The following is a 10,292-nucleotide window of genomic DNA, read 5'->3' as shown; positions in this document are numbered from 1 at the left end:
CCTTTTTTGCACAATGGTATCGTGTAACACCTCAACTGAAGAGAGCAGGCATGCGGCTAATAACCCCATGCATACTACCTTAAGGCATCAAGGCTACGGGGTTTCAGATGCTCGCATGAATGAATGAGGAGAAGGAATACGGGCTTCATTTTTTTAATCACGACCATATAAAGCCAGCAGGCCTTTCTTTGATAAAGGTGAATAACTGCCATTTAACAGGAATTATTTGCTCATTTGTCTGTTTTCGATTATGTTTGTTAGAATTCTGACATTCTACAAATGTGTTTTTTTTAAACAGAAGTTACAGAACTGACGGAAAAGTACGTACCGAGTGTCCATTCAGTTGGGCTGAAAAGCTGTAAGAAACCATGGGTCAAGCCTAGTATTCTGAGCCTTAAAGGAAAAGAAGAGTATATAACGCATTCAAAAGAACACAAAGCTGTTATCAGCTTAACAAGCAGGTCGAAGTAACTAATGAATACAAAACTAAAGTTCACATTGCAAAGGATCAGTATTCAATCGACTTAATGATAATATGAAAACAAATCCAAAGCCTTTTTTGGAAATACGTAAAAGGATGCGGATCAGACTCCATGGGAGTAAATGAAATTGTTCACCATAATAAGGTCCTATCCGATGATAGAGCTAAGGCAGCTTGCTTTAATGATTTTTTTGCATTCTGCATTCTTGCCCGAAACAACCTTTGGAAAATTTCATGTGAGAGCTGAGCCATTAAGGCAACCTGTCGAACTCAGTGTTGGTGGTATCGAATCATTGTTACAAAGTACAGATGAAACTATACTGGCCGCAAAAACAACTTGCCGCAATTTGTGGGATCCTTCCCCACCTGCGGCAAGCTATATTTTCATCCTCTTTCACTTCGCTTAATTTGTGGTTTCTTGATTACATTTATTAGGCGCAAGTAATTTCCCCTATGTTGTCTTTGGTGTCAGTGTTTGTTGGCTTCTTATCATATGAATAAGAAAAATCGGTTCCCTCGGTTAACCGCCTTCCTTCTCATTTATTGCATAACGAGGGTCTCAAATCCGGCAACATTGAGGCCTTCAGGTAGCATGTGTGGGTTTTTTGACCGGTTGCCTTCACCCAAAATAGATCACATTCTCGTGATGCCTGTGGCAGAAAGGACGTTCCACGACCGCCACCAAGGTCTGTGAGTGGTGGCGCTGGCTAACATTCCCAGGGTTCTACAAGGAAACATAAATACCCAAGAAAGTGGACGGGGAAACGGCGCCGTGGTATCTCATTTGGTAGAAAATCGTACGCGAAATGCGAAGGTTGTGGCATCGTTCCCCACCTGCGGCAAGTTGGTTTTTCATCCACTTTCATTTTCATTAATTTATCGTATTGTTATTTCATTTATTAAGCTCAAGTAATTTCCCCTATGTTGTCCTTCGTGTTAGTCTTTGTTGCCTTCTTATGATACGATTAATCAAAGTCGCGGCCCTCGGTTAACCCCCTTTCTTCCTGGAAGAACATGTTTCATGGAGGATAACAAAAGCACGCTTGACTTTCTTCCTGAAAATATGCTTCATATTTAGGAAGCTTGCTTCATATATACTGTGCTGCATGGCTGATAGGCATAAACTCCCTAACTCCCCCCTTGTATGATATTTAAAAGGAAGACAGTGCCTGCTCGAGAAACTTTCCTAAGAAATCTCTTTGTGTTGGCAAATGAAAACGGATGGATGATGGGTGCGCTTGTGGAAGAGTGTTTTAAGATTGTGTGGCGATGGCGTCCAGGAGTCCTTTTGACGAAGAACTCGCTCCTCATCATCGACTCTTACCGCGGGCACTTTACCGACAACGTGAAGGCCGCACTCGCCCAAGCGAACACGGACCTCGCTGTCATACCGGGCGGCATGACGGGCAAGTTGCAGCCACTTCATGTCTGCATCAACAAACCTTTCAAGGATCGTCTGCGGAAATATTACACGGACTGGTTGACTGACGAAGACCATATGCTAACGTCAACGGGCCGCATAAAACGTGCATCGCTATTTCAGCTGGCAGGCTGGGTAGCTGCAGCCTGGGACGACATCCCAGGTACTTTGACTGTTCGCGCCTCTAAAAAGTGGAGCATATCTAATGCGCTTGAAGGTACCGAAGATAGTGCACTGTTTGAAAGTGGCAGTGAGAAGGAACACAGCGACGAGTCTAGCAGCGACAACAACGTTGAATGAGCTCTGAACGTTCAGATTCATTAAACGCTGTTTGCATTTTGTGAACGCTGTCCTGCTTTTTTCGTTCAGCCTACATTCGAGGCAATATATATATTTTTTGGCTTTGGACTTCAGCGGATCGGCTAAAATTGGGGTCGGTCGAGATTCGAGTAAATACGGTAGTCACCTAACGCAATGTTTGTTATGAATCAAGGGTAAATGCTCTGCAAAAATTACATGTTTTTGACGAGAGATGGTGATTATTTTCTGACACATATCGATCTTTGTTTGCTAATGTGGAAAACCTCAATCACCTCCCTCTCAGCTCTGCCAGGGCCCTTTGCAACTAACCTCATCTGTTGGAAGATAGGGAAACACCCACGGCTGATATGTGCAGCCAGGTGGCTACTGTTATTATTCTCCATGCAAGGTCTGGGTTCACCCACTCCCTCATTGAAACATTGATAATTATTATGGTTACCAGTATAAATTTCCATCCAAGAGCAAAATCAGCTTGTAGTTGGTGATAGTTCCCTTTGACAGGTCTTTCTTCTTGTTTTTTCATGCTATCATACTTCTAAGTATAAATAATCTTGCATACTATTGCTGACAGCTGGGAGAGTTGGTTGTTGGCATTAGGAAACAGTTACTACACTATAAGATGAAACATGAAATGCACAGGATGTGCACTGCACATGGACTTGTTTTAGTACATGAGCGCGATTATGTGCATGTATGAAAGGCTCACATTTGCAGCAAAATTTGACTATACGTGACATAAAAGATACATCACTCATTCTATTTTGCGTGTACCGTACATCTCTTTCAAGTAATCAATTTTTTCTATTCGAGATTTCAATGGAGGGTATGCTATTGCATTTATCGGGTTGTCTGGGAAGGCCCTTATATATCAGTGTGCAATTTTAGCCTTGCAATTTCTGAGTATATTGTACTGTTGTATTTTGCCATGTATTGACATCTTTTACAATGTCCTGCAAGCTTTTCAGACCTTGCTAACATGCTAACCTGCGCAGAATTCTCAGCCTGTCTTTGGGGCACATTTGAGTACTTTTAATGCCTTCAGCAGCAACTGTTACGCAGGATAGACCAGGCTTTGTGGTAATAGCAGGCTGCAGGAGCATCGTGCACACATGTGGGTCGCAACAGCGTCCAGATATCTCACGAAACATTGCAAAAGATGCCAAACTGTGCTAAAATTTCACTGTACACAGGCACTTTACAAATATAAGGCATGGAAGTGCAGATTTGCATACTAGCCCTTTTCCATCCAAGAAACCAATAACTGCATTAAGAAACCTTCTACAGAGGTCGTGAATAAAGAAGTTGGTTACCTGAACAATATGATGTATGACACGGGTGGATCATGAATTTCATGAATTTCATGCAAATGTGTCTTTTTTATGTATGTATCATTGTTTGGCGAGGTCGCTTGATGTCCAGCACCCATTCTCTGCATATCATGTTGGTTTTTTGTTTTGTCTTAGAACAGTAATTATGTTTCATAAAACCTTACATTGCTAAAATTAGACTCTGGGGTGGTTTGGTCTTTTCACCCACATTCTTGTTTTTGTCATTTCCCTTACCATATAAGCATTTTTCTGGAGCATTGCAGTATTTCGTCATGCTCTTGCATGCGCAAGCCAGATGTCTGTCTCTGAACAGCCTCAACCCCTTGAAGCATGCAAATCTGATGCATCCTCATAGTGAATGTATTGCTAAAATATTGTTTCAGGGGGTGAAGCACTTCTGTAACTGCCGAGTTTTGCAACAATAAAGAAGCAGAATGCTTGCATCTCTGTTTTCTAAAGATAACTTTTTTTGTATCATCTCTTATATGACTGTCTCTCAGCATGGTAACATTGCATATTATCTTCTTTCTTAACATTCATAGGTTCCAAATACCTTCTTTAATGTTTTTGTCCTCACATTTTCTGCAATATCCTTCACAGGAAGGACAACTAGCAGTTCGTCTGATTTACCACTTTTACAGGCAACAAATTAACCATAATAGTAGTGTCATGCCCATTGCTTAAAAGTTCCTAAACAATTCTGTACATCTGCAAGTACCTTGAATTTGTGCAAAGCAGGTGCTGTTTTTAAGATGGCTGAATGCTCATGCGATTGGTTTTTAGACCAATGTGAAAGAAAAACCCAAGTACCTGTGTTGCTTTTCATGTTAACCTGTATTATTGCGTTGGTGAACTGTGTGTGCACGCTGAAGGTATGCGCATTACTGCTGGTGTTTTGTATAATCTGTGTTTAATACAACAACGCATTATATTATCAAGAACACATTCATTCTATCAGTTTTTGTAATGTGTTGTCATGATTTCCTTTCATTGTCAGTGCTGCTAAGCATCCTAATACCTAGTTAAAAAAACTTCTGCAGATATAAACAGTTGATTCAAATTTTCAGAAACTTTTACTCACTGCAGCTATAGGTTCTTTTTATGACAAGCTCTTTCTTCACTACGAAATAGGGGTTCCTAAATTGGTTATTCGCACCTATAAACCACCCTAGCTGGATGAAAATACTTTTCAGAAATTGCTCGAAAGTCTATTATATTTAATCTAGTCAGAATAAGAAGATACTCTTTGAATATACAAAAACATTAATGGCCCATCTTAATTAATGAAACATTCTGGAAAGCCCTGTGGTCCTTCATAGAAACACTTGTTTGTTGCTTTGTCAGTGCCGTGATGTTGCAACGTTAGCCTACGAGATAAGGATGCTCACGCAATGTGAAATTTTCATGGCGTATTCTGTGTTAGCGTTCTGCAACTTAAAAGGAAGAGGTCCGAACACTGACCAAAATGGTTTAAAATAGTTATTTGCATTTTGGCTCAACAAGGCTCCCGTGGGGGAGCCAAAATGCAAATAACTATTTTAAACCATTTTGGTCGGTGTCTGGACCTCTTCCTTTTAGTATGCATTATCCCGACCAGACGGGCTTTTGTCATACTCTCAACTTCATCCACTCTGCAACTGTACAATGCATTCGTGTAGTCCACTTCTCTACTCTTGTGTCCTTCTCCAAGCCTCACCTCCTTTTGAATAATCAATTCTTACCAACTAGCTCAGCTTTCTGTCGTTGTAATGCACAATGGCCTGTAATTTTTCCTAAAATCTGAGGCGGCCAAGATACACTTGGCGTGGTAGCATTGAATGGCCCAGCACTGTCGAATAATTCGTGATGCTATGTTTAAATAATCATGCAGTGCCAGTTTGCAATACAAGAGCACATAATCTATTTACTTTTGGTTTTTCAGAATGCTCCCTATCATGCACTAACATCTCAACAGTACTATGGTTTTTTGTGTGGAATCCATTTTGAAGGCCACCATTGCTTGCACAGCATCACAGCCTGCCTGCCTTGATATTGCGGAAGAAGAAAATACAAAATGCCTATTTTTTAAATGCATGCATGGCTCCATGCAACACCACCTGCCGTCGGGGTGTTGGGCCTCTTTGCCTGTGCAAAAATTTCACACCTATGGATACTATTAAGGGTTCCTGTATAATATTTTCTTTCACATCCTATATAATTTTGTTGGTGTATCAGGAGGAGAAATTTTTTTGAGAAGGAGACCTCTTCGTTATGTTAACTACTGTCTCCTTTGGCAGTATTTATATAGTTCAATTTTCTCCACTCCGAGGATATCCAGCAAAATTAGTGAGTGCGTAGAAAGGGTGAGGTAAGTTTAAATGCTCAACATGGGGGTTTAGTTGAGATACCAAGGTGTGTATAAGTAGGGCAGTTTGGCAGGTTGTTAACTCCAATTTCTATGACTGATCTTGTTGTTTGTGTCTATGTCAGTTATATAATGCGAAGCATCTTCTTAGGCCAGAAATTTTGAAAAAACTCCTTATATTTGTCGAAATTCAGTACGCGCCCCTGGGGCTACCATAGGTATGTGTCACTGCGGCCATTGCTTATGAGCACTTGGGGTCACTGGGTAGATGCAGCTCTTCAATGAACGTTTTTGACACAAACTTGTGTATGCACATTGGGTGTGTGCCACTGCATATGTGCCACCCTTTATTGAACCTGTTTGATGCTGACTTAGGTCATGGGGCATCACAGCAAGAGCCTACGTAGTGACATCTATGTATACATGTAAGTGTGAGCTGGAATTGTCTGCTTGGAGTTTCCTTCCCTGACAACGACTAGTCCACTTGTTGAATTAACTTGAGCCTGAAATATCACGTGTTTGACTACTATGATGACATTATGCCCATTTTGCTGTGAACTTGTGATGTTCTCTAGATGGCAAGCTTGAATTGCCGGTACTGCACAGTGCTAAGCAAATTGATTCAGAGTGGGCGGTACTACCTCTGCTTCTTTTTCTTCGCAGCTGCGCGTTACATAGGAGAATAAGTTGTACGTAGATGTCTATTAGAAATAGCATAGGTATTCAAAGGTACTTTCTTTAAGTTTTAGTTCATTGGTGCTGTCTGGCCTCCTTTGCATCATTTTTTGTAGCATGCTCGTTTACATGCAAAAACAAATGTGGCCTGTTCTAATGCATGCAAGGACTGCCCGATAGCTCATGATGTTTTGAGCCACTCAATTTCAGTCTTGGCTGCACTTGTGGATTTTCTACTGTACTGAAGCTTGTAAAATGCTTGAATTTCCTGTCAAACTGGTTTGCTTGTTTGTATCCAATTTATTGAATTATTTCATTTTCATTATGCTAATGGTCATTGATTGTACTGTCATGCTGGCACATTTGATTCTTGAACTGCAGTATATTTCCAGGAATTTTATTGCTTTGTCATGATTTTTGCACCCGTTAGACAAAATATACTAAACGCACCCACAACGAAAACTCCCTTCACCCTCGTAAAATTTCCGAAAGGCGCATAATAAACTCCCAGACCTACCTGTAAGAGCTCTAATAAAGAGCTGGAATTCACTCCTAAAACATCTGTTTAAAACTCCCTTAGTAAAACAGCTCCCTAAAGATGTAAAAATTCACCCCCGAACGTTCTCCTATATGTTCCCATAAAAAGCAAAAATTGAACTCTCCAAACTATCCATAAGTGCTCCCTTAAGCAGCGATCCCAAAATGCGGGAACAGTTGCTCCCAGGTTTACACCTAAGCACTCCTACAAGGAGGCAAAATAATTTCCCAAAGGAATCCTTCAAAACTTCCTTAAGAAGCCAAACGTTTCCGAAAATATGTACGTAAGAACTCCCATCGCTTCTCCTATAAATTCCGGCTACTTTAAAGGCAAGGAGCACAGCGTATGCTTGCCCCTTGGCTACTGGGTCTTGGTAGACGGTCAACGAAAATACAGTAGACCCACTCGTGGCTCAAGAACGGAAACACGGCGACATAAACCTTCTACAACGTTCTACTTGCGAATATGGATCTGTAAACTTGTAAATCCAAGCATCGTCAAATAATCTGTACTCTATAATAAAAGCAGAAAATTTCAGACATATTGCCGTATTATTGTTGTTAATACTATTATTTTTCATGGCGCTGTCGCCGTGAGATAGTAAGGCTCTGTTTTTGCTCTCTAACGTAACGAAGTCCTATGCGTGCGTTCATTCGCCCTTACATGCGGTCATGTATGTGGTGTACACTCTAAACGTAGTGTAAACGCATGTGCACGTGAGCGAAAGCTCGTATCCCTCGTTCATTTTCCTGCTCTGACTGCCGACATGCCGCCGAAAAGGCAATTTGGCAAGTACCTATGGGACTCATCCGTCGAAGTTCCCTCTCGTCCTAAGCACAGATTCTAGAAGCGCTCATTTGGCCCGGCTTTTCCGCCAGTCGCGATGAGTGAGGAAAACAGCTAAGATGGAAGCGATGCTGAGGCAGGCGACGCACGCTGGTAGGCCGCTGCAGGCTCAAGTCAAAGTACCGAACCACACTGTGTGGAACACTGCCTTTCGCAGTCACGCGATTCACCGCAAGGTCCACCTGAAACTTCATCCTCCGGTGGCAGCGGATCCGAACCTGATGCTGACTTATAGCAAGACCACAACGAGCGGCAGTGCATAGGGGACTGCAAAGACGAGCTGGTAAGCATGCATTCTGTTGGTTTGGTGGTTTGTTTTGCCTCTACTGATGACGTACCAGCCATGGGGAATCGCACAGGCCTTGGTGGAATTAGGAGAAGACATTTAGTCCTGACTAGGAAGAAACAAAAACATTTTAGGAAAATTGAAAAGTATACAATAACACACTGTACTAAGATTTTAGCAAGAAAGCCGCCTTGATCCAGTAAAAATTCTTCCGCAGCTGAGTTAGAAACCGTGGCAGCATTTCGGTGGAATGGCTGAGAGAAAGACGGTACAGAATGAAAAAAAAATCACCCATGATGGCATTGCTTTACATTTTTCTTCCAGATTAAAAGGTAAAAGAGTAAAAAAAAACACGATTGTTTCAGCATCTCTACAAAGGACTTAGTAGGAAGGGCCCCAGACCAGCTTTCTGAGGATAAAGGCACCAAACATTTATGTGAAGAAAATGAGTTCCCCCTTTTTCTTCTTTCTTCTTTCTTTTTGAGTATGAGTAAGGCAGAGCTAAACACTGCCATATAAAAATAAAACAATAACTCATTTATGACCCATTAAGAATGGAACTCCCTGTCGGAAGAAGCCGTTTCATCCTCATCAATTGATTTCTTCACAAAACACATTGGAAATATCCTAGTTTGTAAATAATATACTTAACTTTGTGTCATTGTTATCTTCAGCGGTTTACGCTGTTACCTCTTGGTGTTATTAATCTTAATTTATTGTCCCTTTTTGTGTTTCAGTGTACAATTTTCCATGTACAAAATATGTGATTTATAATTGTTCGTATTCCTCTCCTGCTATAGCCCTGTGTAAGGGCTGGCAGTATCTGTAAATAATAAATAATAATGATAATAATAGTAATAATAGTAATAATAATAATTCTGTCGCTTCCAAAGGCTCATTTCATGACGACGCAATACGCTCTTTCTTTAGAGCAGCTGCTATTTGCTGGACAGAAAAATAATATCGCAACCCGTTTCGTCTCTTTAGCAAAAGTATTCCCAAACTGTCAGCAAAATCATTTGAAGTTCAGAAAAGGAAGTAAATAAATTTGGCAGAACAAATAACTGAATTATCACAAAAACAATTTCTTTGAAAAGCAGAGGGCATTCTTTTGAGCTCATGCAGCATATGTACACACTTGAAATTCGTTTGCTATAAACAATTCGTAGCTTTTCTTTTTGCATGATTACACACTGTTTCATTTTAATTGCTTGTTCTTGTAGATTGCTTGCACTAATGTCATCCTAGCCGCCACGTTGGCAAACCAGCACTGTAAGAAGCTGTGTCCAGCATGTAGCGTGCACGCTCTCTGTTGGTTCTCTGTCCCTATAAGCTGTGATAGCTAAGTAAAACTGAGAAAAAGCATAATCTGGTAGATCGGTTGTTCTCAGCTGTCCTCAAATACCATTGTTCTCACTTGAAAAATGTTTGGTTATTCCATACATCATACCCAATTTATTGTTCGGCTGCCTAAAAGACGGCACTGCAGTGTTGTCCTTTCGTAAAAAGAACACTGTCTTCAGAGGCTTGTAGAATATGGGGCCAATAAATAGCTGAACAGCAAAATGGCATATCATCTGCTGCACCCGTTCTGGTTCAGGGTCTTGTCCATTGCTGTTTGAAAATGGAGGTGCATTTGAGAAGGAAATAGGTACACTTCTGCGATGCAATTGTGACTCGTCAATTGCGTTTTGGAATTCGCTTGCAACTGGAGAAGAAATATTTTGCATTCCAGTGTATAAAGCGTGCGAGCGAAAATGTGAATTCACCATCACTGAGCAACAGAGAACAGGAACTTTCGGGACGCGAGCGCTGCAATCTGTATATGTAGGTTGTTTTGACACAATGCAAATGTTCTGACAAATAAGTTTGTCTTCATATTGCTACGGCATGAGCCGGGCGAGGAGAAGAGGAAGAAGACGTTAGCTGGTGCAGCCTCGGGACGCCATCTTGACTTCACCATCAATATCGTCCCTTAAATAAAGCCTGTTCAACATTAACTGTACAGTTTTGTGGTGGAGGTGCTGGGTACTTCGACCAAGACGACGGAGCT

The sequence above is a fragment of the Dermacentor albipictus genome, unplaced genomic scaffold, assembly GCF_038994185.2.
Source record: "Dermacentor albipictus isolate Rhodes 1998 colony unplaced genomic scaffold, USDA_Dalb.pri_finalv2 scaffold_12, whole genome shotgun sequence".
NCBI classification, from domain to species: Eukaryota; Metazoa; Arthropoda; class Arachnida; order Ixodida; family Ixodidae; genus Dermacentor; species Dermacentor albipictus.
Note: the sequence above shows the minus strand (reverse complement) of the source record.